General features: G+C 47.1%; 1 pseudogene; it reads left to right on the forward strand.

The window, feature by feature from the left end:
* The window catches only part of LOC147109795 (uncharacterized), a 110,488-nt pseudogene extending 88,277 nt beyond the window's left edge, over positions 1–22,211 (forward strand).
* Positions 22,212–22,675: the final 464 nt, after the last annotated feature.

Below are 22,675 nucleotides of genomic sequence, written 5' to 3' on the forward strand. Positions count from 1 at the left end.
TACAGTGAGGGGTGTGGGGTATATCAGTGTTACAGTTAGGGGTGTGGGTTATATCAGTGTTACAGTGAGGGGTGTGGGGTATATCAGTGTTACAGTGAGGGGTGTGGGGTATATCAGTGTTACAGTGAGGGGTGTGGGGTGTATCGGTGTTACAGTGAGGGTGTGGGGTATATCAGTGTTACAGTGAGTGGTGTGGGGTATATCAGTGTTACAGTGAGGGGTGTGGGGTATATCAGTGTTACAGTGAGGGGTGTGGGGTATATCAGTGTTAAAGTGGGGGGGTGGGGTATATCAGTGTTACAGTGAGGGGTGTGGGGTATATCAGTGTTACAGTGAGGGGTGTGGGGTATATCAGTGTTACAGTGAGGGGTGTGGGGTATATCAGTGTTACAGTGAGGGTGTGGGGTATATCAGTGTTACAGTGAGGGGTGTGGGGTATATCAGTGTTACAGTGAGGGTGTGGGGTATATCAGTGTTACAGTGAGGGGTGTGCGGTATATCAGTGTTACAGTGAGGGGTGTGGGGTATATCAGTGTTACAGTGAGGGGTGTGGGGTATATCAGTGTTACAGTGAGGGGTGTGGGGTATATCAGTGTTAAAGTGGAGGGTGTGGGGTATATCAGTGTTACAGTGAGGGGTGTGGGGTATATCAGTGTTACAGTGAGGGGTGTGGGGTATATCAGTGTTACAGTGAGGGGTGTGGGGTATATCAGTGTTACAGTGAGGGGTGTGGGGTATATCAGTGTTACAGTGAGGGGTGTGGGGTATATCAGTGTTACAGTGAGGGGTGTGAGGTATATCAGTGTTACAGTGAGGGGTGCGGGGTATATCAGTGTTACAGTGAGGGGTGCGGGGTATATCAGTGTTACAGTGAGGGGTGTGGGGTATATCAGTGTTACAGTGAGGGGTGTGGGGTATATCAGTGTTACAGTGAGGGGTGTGGGGTATATCAGTGTTACAGTGAGGGGTGTGGGGTATATCAGTGTTACAGTGAGGGGTGTGGGGTATATCAGTGTTACAGTGAGGTGTGTGGGGTATATCAGTGTTACAGTGAGGGGTGTGGGGTATATCGGAGTGTTACAGTGAGGGGTGTGGGGTATATCGGAGTGTTACAGTGAGGTGTGTGAGGTATATCAGTTTTACAGTGAGGTGTGGGGTATATCAGTGTTACAGTGAGGGGTGTGGGGTATATCGGAGTGTTACAGTGAGGGGTGTGGGGTATATCGGAGTGTTACAGTGAGGTGTGTGGAGGTATATCAGTTTTACAGTGAGGTGTGGGGTATATCAGTGTTACAGTGAGGGGTGTGGGGTATATCGGAGTGTTACAGTGAGGGGTGTGGGGTATATCAGTGTTACAGTGAGGGGTGTGGGGTATATCGGTGTTACAGTGAGGGGTGTGGAGTATATCAGTGTTACAGTGAGGGGTGTGGGGTATATCAGTGTTACAGTGAGGGGTGTGGGGTATATCAGTGTTACAGTGAGGGGTGTGGGGTATATCAGTGTTACAGTGAGGGGTGTCGGGTATATCAGTGTTGCAGTGAGGGTGTGGGGTATATCAGTGTTACAGTGAGGGGTGTGGGGTATATCAGTGTTACAGTGAGGGGTGTGGGGTATATCAGTGTTACAGTGAGGGGTGTGGGGTATATCAGTGTTACAGTGAGGGGTGTGGGGTATATCAGTGTTACAGTGAGGGGTGTGGGGGTATATCAGTGTTACAGTGAGGGGTGTGGGGTATATCAGTGTTACAGTGAGGGGTGTTGTGTATATCAGTGTTACAGTGAGGGGTGTGGAGTATATCAGTGTTACAGTGAGGGGTGTGGGGTATATCAGTGTTACAGTGAGGGGTGTGGGGTATATCGGAGTGTTACAGTGAGGGGTGTGGGGTATATCAGTGTAACAGTGAGGGGTGTGGGGTATATCAGTGTTATAGTGAGGGGTGTGGGGTATATCAGTGTTACAGTGAGGGGTGCGGGGTATATCAGTGTTACAGTGAGGGGTGTGGGTTATATCAGTGTTACAGTGATGGGTGTGGGGTATATCGGAGTGTTACAGGGAGGGGTGTGGGGTATATCGGAGTGTTACAGTGAGGCGTGTGGGGTATATCAGTGTTACAGTGAGGGGTGTGGGGTGTATCAGTGTTACAGTGAGGGTGTGGGGTATATCAGTATTACAGTGAGGGGTGTGGGGTATATCGGAGTGTTACAGTGAGGGGTGGGGTATATCAGTGTTACAGTGAGGGGTGTGGGGTATATCGGTGTTACAGTGAGGGGTGTGGAGTATATCAGTGTTACAGTGAGGGGTGTGGGGTATATCAGTGTTACAGTGAGGGGTGTGGGGTATATCAGTGTAACAGTGCGGGGTGTGGGGTATATCAGTGTTACAGTGAGGGGTGTCGGGTATATCAGTGTTACAGTGAGGGTGTGGGGTATATCAGTGTTACAGTGAGGGGTGTGGGGTATATCAGTGTTACAGTGAGGGGTGTGGGGTATATCAGTGTTACAGTGAGGGGTGTGGGGTATATCAGTGTTACAGTGAGGGGTGTGGGGTATATCAGTGTTACAGTGAGGGGTGTGGGGTATATCAGTGTTACAGTGAGGGGTGTGGGGTATATCAGTGTTACAGTGAGGGGTATGGGGTATATCAGTGTTACAGTGAGGGGTGTGGGGTATATCAGTGTTACAGTGAGGGGTGTGGGGTATATCAGTGTTACAGTGAGGGGTGTGGGGTATATCGGAGTGTTACAGTGAGGGGTGGGGGTATATCAGTGTAACAGTGAGGGGTGTGGGGTATATCAGTGTTATAGTGAGGGGTGTGGGGTATATCAGTGTTACAGTGAGGGGTGCGGGGTATATCAGTGTTACAGTGAGGGGTGTGGGGTATATCGGAGTGTTACAGTGAGGGGTGTGGGTTATATCAGTGTTACAGTGATGGGTGTGGGGTATATCGGAGTGTTACAGGGAGGGGTGTGGGGTATATCGGAGTGTTACAGTGAGGCGTGGGGTATATCAGTGTTACAGTGAGGGGTGTGGGGTATATCAGTGTTACAGTGAGGGGTGTGGGGTATATCAGTGTTACAGTGAGGGGTGTGGGGTATATCAGTGTTACAGTGAGAGGTGTGGGGTATATCAGTGTTACAGTGAGGGTGTGGGGTATATCAGTGTTACAGTGAGGGGTGTGGGGTATATCGGAGTGTTACAGTGAGGGGTGTGGGGTATATCAGTGTTACAGTGAGGGGTGTGGGGTATATCAGTGTTACAGTGAGGGGTGTGGGGTATATCAGTGTTACAGTGAGGGGTGTGGGGTATATCAGTGTTACAGTGAGGGGTGTGGGGTATATCAGTGTTACAGTGAGGGGTGTGGGGTATATCAGTGTTACAGTGAGGGGTGTGGGTTATATCAGTGTTACAGTGAGGGGTGTGGTGTATATCAGTGTTACAGTGAGGGGTGTGGGGTATATCAGTGTTACAGTGAGGGGTGTGGGGTAGATCAGTGTTACAGTGAAGGGTGTGGGGTATATCAGTGTTACAGTGAGGGGTGTGGGGTATATTAGTGTTACAGTGAGGGGTGCGGGGTATATCAGTGTTACAGTGAGTGGTGTGGGGTATATCAGTGTTACAGTGAGGGGTGTGGGGTATATCAGTGTTACAGTGAGGGGTGTGGGGTATATCAGTGTTACAGTGAGGGGTGTGGGGTATATCAGAGTGTTACAGTGAGGGGTGTGGGGTATATCAGTGTTACAGTGAGGTGTGTGGGGTATATCAGTGTTACAGTGAGGGGTGTGGGATATATCAGTGTTACAGTGAGGGGTGTGGGGTATATCAGTGTTACAGTGAGGGGTGTGGGGTATATCAGTGTTGCAGTGAGGGGTGTGGGGTATATCAGTGTTACAGTGAGGGGTGTGGGGTATATCGGAGTGTTACAATGAGGGGTGTGGGGTATATCAGTGTTACAGTGAGGGGTGTGGGGTATATCAGTGTTACAGTGAGGGGTGTGGGGTATATCAGTGTTACAGTGAGGGGTGTGGGTTATATCAGTGTTACAGTGAGGGGTGTGGGGTATATCAGTGTTACAGTGAGGGGTGTGGGGTATATCAGTGTTACAGTGAGGGGTGTGGGGTATATCAGTGTTACAGTGAGGGGTGTGGGGTATATCAGTGTTACAGTGAGGGGTGTGGGGTATATCAGTGTTACAGTGAGGGGTCTGGGGTATATCAGTGTTACAGTGAGGGGTGTGGGTTATATCAGTGTTACAGTGAGGGGTGTGGGGTATATCAGTGTTACAGTGAGGGGTGTGGGGTATATCAGTGTTACAGTGAGGGGTGTGAGGTATATCAGTGTTACAGTGAGGGGTGTGGGGTATATCAGTGTTACAGTGAGTGGTGTGGGGGTATATCAGAAGGGAATTGGATAAGTGCCTGAAGGAAAAAGAATTGCAGGGCTCTGGGGAAAGGGTGGGGGAGTGGGACTTGCTGAAGCGCTCTTGCAGAGAGCTGGCACGGGCTCGACGGGCCGTAAGGCCTCCTTCTGTGCTGTAACCAGTCTATGATTCTATAGAGCCAGAGATGTACAACAACAATAACTTGTATTTAAATAGCACCTTTAACGTAGTAAATGTCCCAAGGCGGTTCACAGGAGTATTTTAAGACAAACAATTTTGACACCGAGCCACATAGGGATAAATTTGGACAGGCCACTAAAAGCTTGGTCAACGTGGGAGGTTTTAATGAGCGTCTTCAAGGAGGAAAGAGAGGTAGCGAGGCAGAGAGGTTTCGGCAGGGAATTCCAGAGCTGAGGGCCTGGGTAACAGAAGGCACGGCCACCAATGGCTGAGCGATTATAATCAGGGATGCACAAGAGGGCAGAATTAGAGGAGCGCAGATATCTCGGGGGGGGGGGTGGGGGGGGCGGAGTTGTGGGCTGAAGGAGATTAGAGATAGGAAGGGGCGAGTCCATGAGGGGTTTGAAAACAAGGATGAGAATTTTGAAATCGAGGTGCTGCTTAACCGGGAGCCAGTGTAGGTCAGTGAGCACAGGGGAGATGGGCGAACGGGACTTGGTACGAGTTAGGACACGGGCAGCCGAGTTTTGGATGACCTCCAGTTTACATAGGGTGGAATGTGGGAGGCCAGCCAGGAATAGTCAAGTCTAGAAGTAACAAAGGCATGGGTCAGGGTTTCAGCAGCGGATGAGATGAGGCAAGGGCGGAGACGGGCGATGTTACGGAGGTGGAAGTAGGTGGTCTTTGTTACGCTGCGGATATGTGGTCGGAAGCTCATTTCAGGGTGAAATATGACACCAATGTTGTGAACAGTGTGGTTCAGCCTCAGACAGATGTTAGGGAGAGGGATGGAGTCAGTGACGAGGGAACAGAGTTGGTGGCGGGGACCAAAAGCAATGGCTTCGGCCTTCCCAATATTTAATTGGAGAAACTTTTGCTCATGTCGGTCAAGCAGTCTGACAGTTTAGACGCCGTGGAGGGGTCGAGGGAAGAGGTAGTGAGCTGGAGCTGGGTGTCGTCAGCGTACATGTGGAAACTGACGCTGTGTTTTTGGAAGATGTCGCCAATGTTGTGTATGTACCTTTAAGAGAATAACTGGTCTCGGACTGCAGTACCGGCAGTGACCACCTCTGTATAAAAGGCGCTAGTGAGCCTCTGTGTTTTTAGTTTCACTATTGACTTCCACCAGTAAAGACTTAGTTTGTTCACTCCTGCTGTCCGTGTCTCAATTATTCACGGACGTAACACTGGCGACGAGTAAGAAACGAACTTACCTGCAACTTGGCAGCACCTCAGATGACGTTATTGAAGGTCGAAGCCAGAAGAAAGAAAAAAAATAAAATAATAAAATCCAAAGAAACTCGAGAAACGGGCGTCGACCGTGGGCAACCGCCCTCCAAATCGTCGCATTGAAAACTTGCAGGCGAGACTGTCCAGAGCCAGGCTTGGTTCCTCGGTCTGTGGTTTCCCAGCTAATCGGGCTGGTGGCAGGTAGTGCACTGATCCTTCCTGGGCTGCGGCGGGCTAGAGCTCGATCGGGTGGCTTTTCAACGGGGCCGGGCAGCGAGTCGGGAAGCAAAGAGAGAGAGAGAGGGTGGAGCACACAGGGCGCGGCCGGTGCTTCGAAGCCGGGCAGCGTTCGGACCTAAGAAGAGGGAGGGAAGTGTCCCAGAGGGTCCGCTCCACGACGGGAAAATAATAAAAGAAAAAAAATCAATATTAAACGCGCAAGAAACCGTGGAAAGCAGCGCTAACAACAGCGGGGAAGAAGGCAAAGCGCAGGAGGTGCCATTTTGTTAAATCGGGGAAGAAGGCAAAGCGCGGGAGGCGCCATTTTAGATTTGCAAGATGCCGAAGACTGGCTGTATCACTCCTTTTGATAATACAATAGAGGACTGGACCACGTATGTGGAAAGAGTCGAGGTATATTTCGAGGCAAACGAAATAGCGGAGGGGAAAAAGGCATCGATATTGCTAAACTTAATGGGCGCTAGAACGTACGGCCTATTGCGGGACCTGATTACTCCAGCCAAACCGAAGGCAAAGAGTTTTAACGAAATTGTTGCTGTCCTACAGGAACACTTAAACCCTGCACCGCTGTTGATAGCAGAAAGATTTAAATTCCACAGGAGAACTCAGCACAAAGATGAGAGCAATGCTGAGTATCTTACGGAACTACGCAAGCTATCAAAGCACTGCCAGTTCGGAGCAGGACTGGCAGATACCCTACGGGACAATTTGTCTGTGGACTCCTGAGTGAAGGAACACAGAAGAAGTTACTCTCAGAGAAAGAGCTGACGCTAGATAAGGCTTTCAGCGTGGCAGTATCGTATGAAGCAGCAGCCAGGGGAGCTGCAGAAATTCAACAAAAACCACAGGAATACGGCACCCACGAAATGACACGGGGATTTGCAAAATGTTATCGCTGCGGCAGAACTAACCATGACCAGAAGGACTGCTGGTCCAAAGACAAAATATGCAGGCAATGCGGGAAGATGGGACACATTGCACGAGTTTGCAGGTCTGGGAAGAAGACCAGCGACAACAAAAAGGCTACTAAGGAACCGTACAAGAAAGTACAAAAGATGACGGACAGTAGTTCCGAAGACCAGATGAGCGATAGTGAATCCGGGAACAGGAGACTAAGCTGTCTCAAACTTCACAATGTAATCGCAAAAGAGGATCACCGAACCATTTGGGTCACCCTCACGATAGCAGGGTCCCAAGTTAAAATGGAATTGGATACAGGATCAGCGCTAACCGTCATGAATCGACGAGACTACGAGCGGCTATTTTCACACATACCCTTGAGAGAGACATCCATCGTCTTGACGATGTATACGGGGCAAAAAGTATACCCCAGAGGAAAAATGAGGGTGCCTGTCGAATACAACGGCAAGAAAATACGGAAATTGTATCTCTACATACTGCCAAATGGTGGACTACCGTTATTGGGACAGGAATGGATCAGGAAGATAAACTTAGATTGGCACTCCATTCATGCAATGACGGTGGACGGTAAAAAAGAAGAAGACGTCACTCCTGGACGGTTGTCAACAATCTTAGCTAACGCCAAAGAGGTATTTCAACAAGAACTGGGCACGCTTAAAGGCGTAACCACCTCGATAAAAATAGAAGAGAATGCAGTTCCCAAGTTTTTCAAAGCAAGACCGGTACCATATGCAATTCGCCCAGCCGTCGAGGCAGAGCTGGAGAATCTGGAGAAGGCGGGCGTGTTGTCTAAGGTCGACTGGAGCGAGTGGGCGACACCCATCGTTCCTGTCATGAAGAAAACGTTAAGCAATAAGTCCGGGGAGCCAAGGAAGATTCGCATCTGTGGGGATTTCAAGGTGACGGTGAACCCAGTCCTTCACACAGTACAATATCCTCTTCCAAGGATAGAAGACATCTTCGCCTCACTGTCCGGAGGGAAGCATTTTACAAAAATTGACCTAGCACAAGCATATTTGCAGATGGAGGTTGAAGAGTCCTCTAGGAAGTATCTCACGATAAACACTCACAAAGGTCTTTACCAGTATCATCGATTGCTATTCGGAGTAGCATCGGCTCCGGCGATATGGCAAAGAGCGATGGAACAAGTCCTGCAAGGGATTCCGGGGACTCAGTGTTACTTGGACAACATCCTTGTAACAGGTGAAGATGACAGTGAACACCTTAACAACCTAGAACAGGTGCTCACTAGACTACGGGAACATGGGCTGCGAGCCAACCGCCCCAAGTGCGAATTTTTTAAGAAACAGATATCGTATTGTGGCCATGTGATTGATGAAGAGGGGTTACATAAGTCCCCTGACAAAATTGAAGCGGTTGTTAAGGCCCCAGCGCCTGAAAATGTGTCACAACTGAGGTCATTCCTCGGATTGGTGAATTACTATCATAAGTTTTTGCCGAATTTGTCGACAATTCTGCACCCACTGAACGCCCTGCTACGAATGGGGGTAGCATGGAAATGGAGCGATGATTGTAAGCGTGCTTTTCAGAAGAGTAAGGACTTAATCACTTCAAGGGAAGTATTGGCTCACTACAACCCAGCACTCCCAATCAGGCTGGCGTGTGATGCGTCTCCCTACGGCATTGGGGCGGTACTGTCACATAAATTCCTTGATGGTTTAGAGAGGCCGATAGCTTTTGCGTCACGCTCGTCAACTTCTGCTGAGCGTAACTACGCCCAGATTGACAGTGAGGCCTTCAGCCTAGTGTGGGGGGTGAAGAAGTTCAATCACTACCTGCACGGTCAAAAATTTACTCTACTAACCGATCATCAACCTCTTGTCTCCATTTTCAACCCTCAGAAGGGCGTACCGATAATGACAGCACAACTGCTGCAGAGATGGTCCCTTTTCCTAGGGGCACACCAATATGACATCGAGTACAAAGGAACTAAACAGCATGGAAATGCTGATGGATTGTCACGTCTACCGTTGTCGACGGTGGAAGAAGAAGACCTTGCAGTGGATCCAATGGAGTTATTCCACTCGACCATAGTCGAATGTCTCCCTGTGACGAATGCAAACATAGAAAAGGTAACACGGAATGACCCGACACTATCACGGGTCTATGATTTAATGGTGAAGGGATGGCCAGCACATGGTGAACCACTGCTGCCAGCATTCTCTCCGAGAAGAGAACAGCTGTCAGTGTGCAGAGGAACCTTGATGTGTGGATCCAGAGTAGTAATTCCACCTAAGTTGACGGATAGAGTGCTCAATGAGCTTCATGAGGGTCATCTGGGTGGGGTAAAAATGAAGAACTTAGCCAGAGCGTTTGTGTGGTGGCCGGGAATCGATAGAGAAATCGAAGAGATGACCAAGGGCTGTGCAGGATGCCAGAAGGTCCAAAATGCCCCACCACAAGCTCCTCGGCATCCATGGGAGTGGCCCTCATCTCCATGGCAAAGGGTGCACATTGATTTTGCTGGTCCCTTCATGGACTCAATGTTTTTAATTGCGGTGGATGCACATTCAAAGTGGCCAGAGGTAATAAAAATGTCCTCAACCACCACGGAAAAAACTATCACAGTTTTACGAACCTTTTTCGCCAGGAATGGGCTGCCTGAACAGATTTGCTCTGACAATGGACCACAGTTTGTGTCTGAAGAGTTCCGGAGGTTCTTAAAGAACAATGGTGTTAAGCATTACACATCTGCCCCATATCATCCAGCCACTAATGGATTGGCCGAGAGGTTTGTCCAAACATTCAAGAAGGCTATCAAGGCAATGTGTAATGAAGATATACCCCTACAACACAAGGTGGACAACTTCTTGTTTGCCTACCGGAATGCGACACATGCGGTTACCAACCAAACTCCAGCCATGATGTTCTTCAATCGAAGACTACGATGCCGCTTGGATTTGGTTAAGCCAAACGTCCGAAGAGATGTGGAGAACAGGCAGTTTCAGAATATGAATGAAAGGCCGACCAGGAGTTTTAAGATAGGTCAACCAGTTTTGGCCCGGGACTACCGCACTGAGAAATGGCAGCCAGGAACGATTTGTACACGACAAGGACCTCTCATGTATACCGTGGACATTGGGGAGAGCATTGTAAGACGCCATGCTGACCAGATTCTAGAGTCACTGGAAAACGTCAACTCCACACCACGATCTGATACACCTGATAATGAAATCGACGTTCCAATTGCAGCTACCGCAGAACCGGTAATATTGGAAGCAGATGAACCAAACAACGACATTGATCCCGACTCAACATTGCCAGAAGAACCTGATACCCCAAAGAGGCGTTATCCAGACAGAATCAGGAAGCCTCCTCAAAGACTGAACTTATAATTGCTTAAACTTAACCAATGTATCTAGCAACAGTAATTGTGATTGTAATTAGTTATCATTTAGTTGTTAAATGAATGTTATGTACTGTTTATCTAAAAGGGGAGGAATTGTTGCGTACGTACCTTTTAAGAGAATAACTGGTCTCGGACTGCAGTACCGGCAGTGACCACCCCTGTATCAAAGGCGCTAGTGAGCCTCTGTGTTTTTAGTTTCACTATTGACTTCCACCAGTAAAGGCTTAGTTTGTTCACTCCTGCTGTCCGTGTCTCAATTATTCACGGACGTAACAGCCAAGGGGCAACATGTAGATGAGAAATAGGAGGGGGCCAAGGATAGATCCTTGGGGGACACCAGAGGTAACGATGTGGGAGCGGGAAGAGAGGCTAACTGATATTCTGATCATTTCCGCACAGTATGATCCCAGCCCCAGACTTATCCCTCACTGCGGAGAGAGAGCGAGGCAGAGACTGTGAGGGAGCAGATACGTAGAGAGGAAAAGAAACACTGGGGTAGAATTTGACTTATTGTAGGTGCTATGGTACAAACCAGGAGATTGTGAATCAGCCACTCATTTTGCACCAATGGAAATAAAACTCGGGAGAGATGTAGGGCAGGATCCCGGTTCATTCCTGGAGACGGGACTGATTGTATACCCTGTGTTCATGCCCAGTGATACTGCACACCAGGAGCAGAGCCTGATCAATGTGACCCTGTGACACCTCGAGTGGGAGGGGCTCCGGCCACTTTGTGACATCGCTCCTTGCTGCTGTGTGATTGGCCCCTGGCTCCCGTGTGATGTCACCTGGAGACAGGGCCCCGCCCCTGGTTACGGCCCATCAGTGGGATGTCAGTGTCTGTATCTACCCCGTGCTGTACCTGCCCTGGGACTGTTTGCTGGGACAGTGTAGAGGGAGCTTTACTCTGTACCTACCCCGTGCTGTACCTGCCCTGGGAGTGTTTGATGGGACAGTGTAGAGGGAGCTTTACTCTGTATCTAACCTGTGCTGTACCTGCCCTGGGAGTGTTTGATGGGACAGTGTAGAGGGAGCTTTACTCTGTATCTAACCCGTGCTGTACCTGCCCTGGGAGTGTTTGATGGGACAGTGTAGAGGGAGCTTTACTCTGTATCTAACCCGTGCTGTACCTGCCCTGGGAGTGTTTGATGGGACAGTGTAGAGGAAGCTTTACTCTGTATCTAACCCATGCTGTACCTGCCCTGGGAGTGTTTAATGGGGTAGAGGGAGCTTTACTCTATATCTAACCCGTGCTGTACCTGCCCTGGGAGTGTTTGATGGGACAGTGTAGAGGGAGCTTTACTCTGTATCTAACCCGTGCTGTACCTGCCCTGGGATTGTTTGAAGTGACAGTGTTGAGGGAGTTTTACTCTGTATCTAACCCGTGCTGTACCTGCCCTGGGAGTATTTGATGGGATAGTGTAGAGGGAGTTTTACTTTGTATCTAACCCGTGCTGAACCTGCCCTGGGAGTATTTGATGGGACAGTGTAGAGGGAGCTTTACTCTATATCTAACCCGTGCTGTACCTGCCCTGGGAGTATTTGATGGGACAGTGTAGAGGGAGCTTTACTCTGTATCTAACCGTGCTGTACCTGCCCTGGGACAGTTTGAAGGGACAGTGTAGAGGGAGCTTTACTCTGTATCTAACCCCGTGCTGTACCTGCCCTGGGAGTGTTTGATGGGACAGTGTAGAGGGAGCTTTCCTCTGTATCTAACCCGTGCTGTACCTGCCCTGGGAGTGTTTGATGGGACAGTGTAGAGGGAACTTTACTCTGTATGTAACCCGTGCTGTAGTTGCCCTGGGAGTGTTTGAAGGGACAGTGTAGAGGGAACTTTACTCTGTACCTAACCCGTGCTGTACCTGCCCTGGGAGTGTTTGGTAGGACAGTGTAGAGGGAGCTTTACTCTGTACCTAACCCGTGCTGTACCTGCCCTGGGAGTGTTTGGTGGGACAGTGTAGAGGGAGCTTTAATCTGCATCTAACCCGTGCTGTACCTGCCCTGGGAGTGTTTGATGCGACAGTGTAGAGGGAGCTTTACTCTGTACCTAACCCGTGCTGTACCTGCCCTGGGAGTGTTTGGTGGGACAGTGTAGAGGTAGCTTTACTCTGTATCTAACCCGTGCTGTACCTGCCCTGGGAGTGTTTGATGGGACAGTGTTGAGGGAGCTTTACTCTGTACCTAACCCGTGCTGTACCTGCCCTGGGAGTGTTTGATGGGGCAGTGTAGCGGGAGCTTTACTCTCTATCTAACCCGTGCTGAACCTGCCCTGGGAGTGTTTGATGGGGCAGTGTAGAGGGAGCTTTACTCTGTATCTAACCCGTGCTGTACCTGCCCTGGGAGTGTTTGATGGGACAGTGTCGAGGGAGCTTTACTCTGTACCTAACCCGTGCTGTACCTGCCCTGGGAGTGTTTGATGGGGCAGTGTAGCGGGAGCTTTACTCTGTATCTAACCCGTGCTGAACCTGCCCTGGGACTGTTTGATGGGACAGTGCAGAGGGAGCTTTACTCTGTATCTAACCTGTTCTGTACCTGCCCTGGGACTGTTTGGTGGACAGTGTAGAGAGAGCTTTACTTTGTTTCTAACCCACTGTACCTGCCCTGGAGGTATTTGATGAGAGCTTTACTCTGTAACAGAGGATTACATGGGATATACAGCACAGAACCAGGCCATTCGGCCCAGCCAGCCTATGCCGGTGTTTATGCTCCGCTCGAGCCTCCTCCCGTCTCACCTCATTGACACTGTTAATTCTTTCTGTGTCTTTAGATTTGAACTTCTCTTTTACCAGGTTTATCCGAGTCTTGTAGTTACAATTTAACTGAAAGTACTGCTGTGGATTTGCCTTTCCTATTCCAGTTAGCACCTTAGGTCTGATCAGAGACTGAGCAAACCTCCCAAAACATGAGGAGTGATCTGATCGAGGTGTTTAAAATGATGGTCCACCACCATCTTCTCAAGGCAACTAGGGATGGGCATTAAAGATGGTCTTGTTAGCATTGACCACATCCTGAGTAAAACTTAAAAAGGGAATTGACAAGGTCGCTGATTTCCAAGAGTGATTTTTCTAATAGTGAATTCTGTAATCAAGCGACATCAAATTAAAATTAGAACTAAGCTGTTGAAAATTCAATCCAGGAAAATAATCTTAAAGCAAAATATTGTGTGAATGTGAAATGCACTACCACAGGAGGCCATTGATGCAGATTTAATTCAGGTATTTAAAAGTGGATAGATTCTTAGGTTGTATCGATATTAATTGAATGGAGAAAGTGGGGAAAATGAGGTTAAAAGAGTAGATCTACCATAGTTAACAACATGGTGAAGCTTGCTGAAAGGTCTTTTGCTGTGTTCCTTGAAGTTACCAGACTGATCTCGACTATGACGTTCGGGTGACTGTGGATAAAGTCACACTGAGGGGGAGGAATCGGAGGCATTCACTATGGGTGTCCTTGAACAACTGGCTCAAAAACAGCAGTACCGAAAAACCTGCTGTAAGGTTTTTGTGTACAATTGGCTCTGGAATGTTGCATGTGAGCATAAAGAAGGTGAGGAAGAATAATTTAGAAATGGGATGGTGTGTGGGAGCATTTTTTGCCATTTTGTTTTGCCTTCCCAGACATCCTCTGGAGCATGGTAGCACCAACACTGATTGTAGAAGGTCTTGAGACAACTTTCCTTCAAGACATTCCAACATCATGCTGCCACGATATTGATGGCTCCCAATAAAGGCTGGCTGTGCCGACCCATTCAAGTGGTGTGGAGGATATTCTTTTAAATATTGGCAGATCTGACAGGGTAGCTAATCTTACAATTGTAGTTTGTGAAGATTACAGATAAAATGCCCAGATGTATCAGAAATTACATTCATTTTATGTCTCCAGATTCTGGAGAAGCTGAAAGACATTGCCGTTTATCTTTCCAAAGACGATTGGACAGAGCTAAGTGAATGGGTCGACATCCGTTATAAGAAAGTGCAGCAGAACTATGAAACCATGCTTGCAGTAGGTTTGTACAAAATCAATTATTTTCTTGCTTTCAACATTTCTCCCTTCCTCTCCTGAACATTCTGATTCGTACTGCCATACAATTCTTCCAATATTACACCCAAGTGGATGTTCTCCTCATATGTGGTTAGACATTTTGGTTGGGATTTTACATTTCACCGCTCCTGGCACACATTAGGAACACATATCAGGAAATGCAGCACCCCCAACCTGTGATTCGCTGAATATTAATTTACTTGCCTTGAAAAAATCCTGTCTGACTGTATGTAGGCTTGTGATATGGGGACAGCGCAGCTGATCCCGATCTCACCTGACTATCAGAACACCTCCTGTTATACCTGTGTGGCTTTCCCCCCACTTTTTGTGCAAAACGACTAAATGATTGTCATTAAAACTAAATGAAGAATAAAAACAGTAAATATTGGAATAAGGGAGGAAAGCTCTACATCTCAGATGCCATCAAGGACCTTCCTTTCCCTCGGTACTGAGAGTGACCGTCAGCTGTCACAAATGTACATCTCCTTCCTTTGGACTCTCCAATGGGTCCAATAGGGATCAGTGGCATAAAAATCTGGGAGAACAGGACTCTTAGAGGGCATGGACCTGAGTGCTGTGCTCCCAGCTCCCCAACATAACATAAAAGCTCCTTTTCCTCTGATCAGTCTGGGCTGGATTTAAATCCAGATGCCATTGATGAAAGGAAAGCCTCTGTGCTGCTCTTACCTGATATTATTCTAAAATGGTTCGATTCAACAGATGCCTTATGTTAGTAAGTTAAGTCAAATTAAATACAGGCAATTATCAACTGTAGATGAGTGGAATATTTTAATTTTCACAGGATTGAATGTACCAGATCCAGCGTTCATGTCAAGACCTAGCAGTGGGCACCAACCCCGTGTGTATGTTTCTAGTGACTCGGATGAGGAGTGGACGCCTAAACTTCTTGTGAAAAACCCACCAAGTAAATTGAATGTGTTTTCTTTGTTAAAGTATTAAATGTGCTTTTTTAACACCCTGATTATAACCAGTTTGTCCAGCAGCTAGAACAGATTTTTGTCAGGAGGCAGTTACTTTGAAGTTTTGGAGAGCTGGAGATTTAAGTAAATTGTCTGATCACATTTTCCCTTCTACTTGTGTAAGTTTTCTTTTCCAATTTTATCTGCATAATGTATTGATTTTTTTGGAGCCTAAATAAACAAGATATTTTTAGAATCGTTATGTTGTTAACATAAACAAACTGAAATCTGAGATTATCTCAATCACACTGATGTCTTACTTTCTTTCCAAGAGGTGAGATTCTTTAAGCCTCTCTTTAAGAATGAAGATACCAAGAAGACTAAGAACGAGAATACCAGAAAGGTAATTCAAAGTGAACAGAAATTCATATCAAACTAATAAATCGAGATGGAAACAAACTGCTAGATATTCACAGCAGGCCTGTCAGCATCTGAAAGATATATCGATACAAGTTCCCACCCAAACATTAACCAGTCTTTCTCCTTCAGACACGAATTGAGCTGCTACACACTCCCAGCATTTTCTGTCTTTATCTCAGATTTCTAGAAAACAATTTTTCTTTTTAATTTTGCTACATGACTTCCCAATTTGCGTCCCATGGTCCCTGGCAACTTGGTTCTATTTGTATTTATATTTCTTACATAAGAAAAGAATTAGGAGCAGGAGTCGGCCATATGGCCCTTCGAGCCTGCTCCGCCATTCAATAAGATCATGGCTGATCTTTGACTCATCTCCACTCTCCCGCCCGGGCCCATATCCCTTGGTTCCCCTCGAGTCCAAAAGTCTATCTATCTCAGCCTTGAATATACTCAACGACTGAGCATCCACAGCCCTTTGGGGCAGAGAATTCCAAAGATTCACAAACCTCTTAGTGAAGAAATTCCTCCTCATCTCAGTCTTAAATGGCTGACCCCTTATCCTGAGACTATGCCCCCTAGTTCTCGACTCTCCAGCCACGGGAAACAGTCTCTCAGCACTTACCCTGTCAATCCCCCTCAGAATCTTATATGTTTCAATGAGATCACCTCTCATTCTTCTAAACTCCAGGGAGTATCGGCCCAATCTCCTCAATCTCTCCTCACAGGACAACCCTCTCATCCCAGGGATCAATCTAGTGAACCTTCGTTGCACCACCTCTAAGGCAAGAATGTCCTTCCTCAGATAAGGAGACCCAAACTGTGCAGTTCTCTTGGTTGCTTACTTGTCCTTGAAATTCATGGCCAGGAGATTTGGAAAGGCCTTTTAGCGCTGTTGGTGGATAAATCCTCCACCAGCATCCCAAAAGCTGTGAATATCAGCAGCTTCAAATATCGGCAAATTAATCAAAACATGGATATAAATTTTATATGTTGCTCATGAGGCTCCATAATATGGATCTAGCTGGTTCATGAAGACAAAACCCCTTGGTCACTGCTGCTGTACTAACATTTCAAGGTTCCTCTTCCTGTCGTTGTAATCAAGAATTGCAATACTAACATCTGAAGGTTCCTAGATTTTCCAGTGGTTATAGTCAAGATTTGCATTTCTCATGTTGGGAACTAGATTCGAGGGGCAACATATCCGGTGACGCAGGGCTGCAGAAGATCCAACTTCATTTTGGTGACCGTTATGTCCCACTATTCACTGGAACTCACTGAGACACTTCCAAAGATGCACACAAATTTGTCCAAGAACGGAAAGTGTTGAAAATAAATGTTTCAATGTTTGACAGCACATTAACAGGAACTTTACATGAACATTGGATAAAACACCCAAGTGGCTACCCTTGTGTGTTGTTAGTTGATATGATTGCACTAGGATGAGGGTGAGTGTGAGGGGTGGCTAGTGAGATGGGGATGTGATAATGTAGATAGAGGGATGGGTGGAGGTGCAAGGTAAGTTGGTGTAAGGATGTGCAGGAGTAGGGTAGGGAAGGCAGAGTGATGGGGATGTGTTGAGAGGTACAGCGGGATGAGGTTGAGAGTGGCTTTGTACTAACGTTTCATGATCTAATGAGATCATTGAAATGTTTGCGCCACAGCACCCAGGTCCTCCTGACCACATCCCTGCTTGTGCCCTCCTGTGCAATGTGCAACCAGGCTGTTTTGTTCTCCTGGGGAGGTGTCTTCCGCCCATCCGAAGGGAAGAGGACCTCCCTGCATGCTCTGACTCCGTAAGTATATGGAGGGAGACATGGGAGAGCCTGGGTGCAGCCCTGCCCCTCTGTGCAGTGATTGTCAGTGTTTGCAGCACTTCAATGCTGCAGAACACTGACAGCACAAATGTCAAAAGAAAGTTGGCCATGGTCCCTTTAAAGAAACTGGCTGATGACACTTCATGAATGATGTCACTAGACCCGCTTCCTCTAATTGGTCCGGGAAAAACGCTGGGCGGGCTTAACAAGCCCCATCAATGCAAATTCATTTTCCAGAGCGGGATGGAGCTAGCCACTGACATCACCCACCCCGGACCCACCGAGGTAAGCAATATCCCGGCCGCCATGTCATCCTCACAACTTACTTTCTCACCTAGCTTTGTATCATCAGCAAACCTGGATACATTACACTCGGTCCCTTAATCTAAGTCATTAATATAGATTGGAAATAGCAGAGGCCCCAGCACTGATCCTGGTGGCACCCCATTAGTAACAGCCTGCCACCCTGAAAATGACCCATTTATTCCTACTCACTGTTTTCTGTCCTTTAAACCAATCCTCTATCCAACCTTACCCTTACCCCCAACCCCATGAGCCCTTATCTTCTAGGACAACCTTTCATGTGGTACCTTATCAAAAGCGTTTTGAAAATCCTAATATACTACATCCACTGGTTCCCCTTTATCTACCCTGTCAGTTACATCCTCAACAAACTCGGATCAATTTGTGAAACACTATTTCCCTTTCAGAAAACCATGCTGACTCTGCCCAATCATATTGTGATTTTCTAATTGCCCTGTACCACTTCCTTAATAATGGATTCCATAACTCCATGTTCCACAGAATGAAGGTATTTGTTACCAGTTGCTTGTGTACATCAGGCGGAATATAATGTTCGTTTTTAGGCATTGTCAAACATTACCTCTCTTTTAGCGATCACGCGTAGTTTGGGAAGACCAAAGGTGAAGTAGTAAAACTATGTGTCAAATCTGCTCCTGTCCCATTTTCCTGAAGGCATGATTCATGAGTAGATATGTTTCCTAGTCTGGGCTGGCTTATTTTGCAGCCCCTTTGGCAATTGCTAAATGGCTGTTCTTCATGTGTTCAGCTCTTCATTGTCGGAGAAAATCAAATCTGGTTTCGTATATACGCACATACACTTTCCAGAAGTGATGATTAGTTAGCAATCAGTGGAAATCCTGGTTAATTTTATTCCCTTCCTTGCAAAAGGGTGCTGAGGTTAATTGTATTAATTTTACCACATTTGCTGAGATCACCAAATTGAACACAGGAGTACAGAATCAAACATGGGAACGTTCTGACCTGTGTGGCTCAGGACTACACTGGGGAGCGACAGCATTTATCCAACGGGTAGTTGGGTAGGTTTGTTTATTAAATATGCTACAACAACTAATGGAGAGGAAAAATAGACAAACACTTTGACTTGTACATAATCTCTTTAGTATTACAGGCAGTCTTGAGGCAGCTATTCTTTAATTCAGGAGCGGTGAGGGACAGTTTTACCGTCACATTCTGCATTTCAGAACCAAAAAGCTCCATCACAGATGGCGTCCCATTTAGAAGAGGATAAAGCTGAAGTTTCCAGGGGCTTCACTGAGGACACTGCCTCAGGTATGGAAGAGACAGCTCCAGTTAAAAAGATCAACAGAGAAACGAGTACTTTGGTTTGTGAAAGTGAAGCTCGTAGTGAATTCAGTAAAGGTATTTGTCCTGGAATAAAGGATTTCAGTAAAGTATTTCTATTTTGAATAATTGAGGGTGTTTTAATGAGGAAGAGATGCTCTATGTTGATAATGTGACCACTACCGTAGTCATTCAAATCAGATTAACACAGTGTCTTGCATTATTATGTAAATGTCTTCAGCATCTTCTGTGCAACCAGAAACAAACCTTACATGCAAGAATATTACAATTAATTGGTTCAATTTTTGTTCATAATCTTTTTGATTTATTCCACAGTTGTCTGTACTGGAAAGATCTTGGGGTCAGCAAATGAGGAAACAACCAAAGAGACTGAAAGCAGAAGACACAGTTTGAGAAAGAGAGAGAGAAAAGTTTACACTGAAGAAAGGGAACTTTGTGACGATAATTACCTGTGTATGTGCAAAGTAACCTATCCATTTCCTCAGGGCAGGAATAATTTATTGGGCGTTTTGGTGTGATGGCATAGGGGCCTTGGTAGGCCGGGGGATTGGTGGAGCAATGCAGCATGTCAGAGTGGTGGGACAGGAGTGCAGGCCTGTGTTTGCCCACAAACAGGCACCGATTGTTCTTTATCATTGAGGAAAAACAATCACAAATATGATCCCCAAACTATTGATAATAATTCTGGAATCTTCTAATGAAATATTATAGGACTTTCAGTAATCATAAACTAATGGCCCCTGATTACAGGGAATAGCAGCTCCTTGTCTAAGATATTGAAGCATCCTATACCAGCCTACAGCAGGACCTGGACAACATCCAGGCTTGGGCTGACAAGCGGCAGCTAACATTCAAACTTATGAATGTCAAGCAGTGGCCATCTCCAAAGAATTGACGATGCAGCCAGAATTAAGTTGGGAGTCAGCATGGTTTGGGAAGGTTGTGTGGAGATGATGACATAACTGAAAGGGCAAAGTTGAGAAGTGGCACTGACCCCGAGAGTGATTTGCCTGATGGTTTAGAGGGACTTTTCTAACTGGATTGGCCGATTGAGCTTCATTCAAAGAATGAGGAAGCTTTCACCGATAGGAAGCAAAGCCCAAGGGGGAAAATTGAGTCGCGCCCCGCGGCCGAAATTCACCGGTAGCGCCCCAAGACCCTTGCGTTAACATTGATATAACCACGAATTGTACTTCCAAAAGAAACTTCTAGATCTTTCATTACACTGACAATTTCTCTTTCTTCCTTCTCCAGCAGCTCACCAAGTGCACCGAGATGAGTCTCATCCTTGCCCTCATTGCAATGTTGCTTTTACCACTGCAGAGTTTCTTCAGAAGCACATCAGGAGACATCCTGAATCCTGTGGACAAATTTCAGCAGGACAATCTTCGCCTCCCAGCACAAAATATCTTTGACAACGCGAAAGTGGGCAGGGATCATTCACACTCTCTGTCCAGAGGAGAGAATTTATAAAATCAGGTGATCTTCACCTACGCCAGCGTATCCACACAGGAGAGAGGCCGTATAAATGTACTGAATGTGGAGAGAGTTTCACAGAGGCAGGGAACCTCCAGAGACACCAGTGGATCCACACAGGAGAGAGGCCGTATAAATGTACTGAATGTGGAAAGAGTTTCACAGTGTCAGGGAACCTCCAGAGACACCAGCGGATCCACACAGGAGAGAGGCCGTATAAATGTACTGAATGTGGAAAGAGTTTCACACAGGCAGGGAACCTCCATACACACCAGCGGATCCACACAGGAGAGAGGCCGTATAAATGTACTGAATGTGGAAAGAGTTTCACACAGGCAGGGAACCTCCATACACACCAGCGGATCCACACAGGAGAGAGGCCGTATAAATGTACTGAATGCGGAGAGAGTTTCACACAGGCAGGGAACCTCCATACACACCAGTGGATCCACACAGGAGAGAGGCCGTATAAATGTACTGAATGTGGAAAGAGTTTCACAGTGTCAGGGAACCTCCATACACACCAGTGGATCCACACAGGAGAGAGGCCGTATAAATGTACTGAATGTGGAAAGAGTTTCACACAGGCAGGGAACCTCCATACACACCAGCGGATCTACACAGGAGTGAGGCCGTATAAATGTACTGAATGTGGAAAGAGTTTCACGGTGTCAGGGAACCTCCATACACACCAGTGGATCCACACTGGAGAGAGGCCGTATAAATGTACTGAATGTGGAAAGAGTTTCACACAGGCAGGGAACCTCCATACACACCAGTGGACCCACACAGGAGAGAGGCCGTATAAATGTATTGAATGTGGCGAGAGTTTCACACAGGCAGGGAACCTCCAGAGACACCAGCGGATCCACACAGGAGAGAGGCCGTATAAATGTACTGAATGTGGAGGCAGTTTCCCACAGGCAGGGAACCTCCATACACACCAGTGGATCCACACAGGAGGCCGTATAAATGTACTGAATGTGGAGAGTTTCACACAGGCAGGGAACCTCCATACACACCAGTGGATCCACACAGGAGAGAGGCCGTATAAATGTGCTGAATGTGGAGAGAGTTTTACAGTGTTGGGACCTCCATACACACCAGCGGATCCACACAGGAGAGAGGCCGTATAAATGTACTGAATGTGGAGAGTTTCACACAGGCAGGGGACCTCCATACACACCAGTGGATCCACACAGGAGAGAGGCTGTGAAAAGGTTAAAAAAGGGCTAAGATGAGGGGATTAAGGAACAGAGCATATCTCCAACCATATAAGGAATTGGTATGAACAATGTCCAGAAGGAAAGTCTGGTGTAGTCGTGGCCAAAGTGCACAAACCGTGAATCACTAACAGGAATGTATTGAGAGATAACCTATGGGGTCACAAGACCAATGCACACAGGTCACAAGAATTTGCACCCGAAGCCAACTGTGTGATGAAAGAAATGTATACGTGTAATGCACCTAATTGTAAACAGTAGCCACGACTCAGAACAAAACCTGTATATAAGGCAGGAGATTTTCAACGATCGGGAACATTCATCCCAGGATGGGTGTCTTCCCTGTCGACTTGTAAATAAAGTTGTTTTACTGAACGCACCTCCGGACTCCGAGTGATTGATTGGGAATAAGGCGGACGTCGACCCTTTATATCACAGGGTCCGTCTAGGGGAGAAGAAGCTCTCCCGGTTTACCCTTACAACTTGGCGTAGTCGGCAGGATCTACCGGATGGGCTGAGTAGAGACATTGTCTCCTCGCATCGAAGCTCAGGGCCGGAGATTCAACGAATCAGAGGCGGAGTCGGGATACATGAGTAAAGCAACTTGGGTGCATGCTAGGACATTATAGAAATGATAATGTCTGAATAAGTTGAGGAGCTCGGGTTATATCGGATTGGATATAGGGAAAATCCAATCTAGGCGGAGTTAAAACCGCGTAAGCAGGGAAAGGTCCCTGAAGGTCCGGGTGAGTCCCGGAGGTAGGAAACGAGGGAGGAAACTAGCAAATCCACCCTAAAAGGATGGCGAACAAAAAGGACGCCAAAAGATCTAAACTC

This window comes from Somniosus microcephalus, chromosome 12, assembly GCF_052327205.1.
Source record: "Somniosus microcephalus isolate GS21.2 chromosome 12, FLI_Smic_1.0, whole genome shotgun sequence".
Classification (NCBI taxonomy): domain Eukaryota; kingdom Metazoa; phylum Chordata; class Chondrichthyes; order Squaliformes; family Somniosidae; genus Somniosus; species Somniosus microcephalus.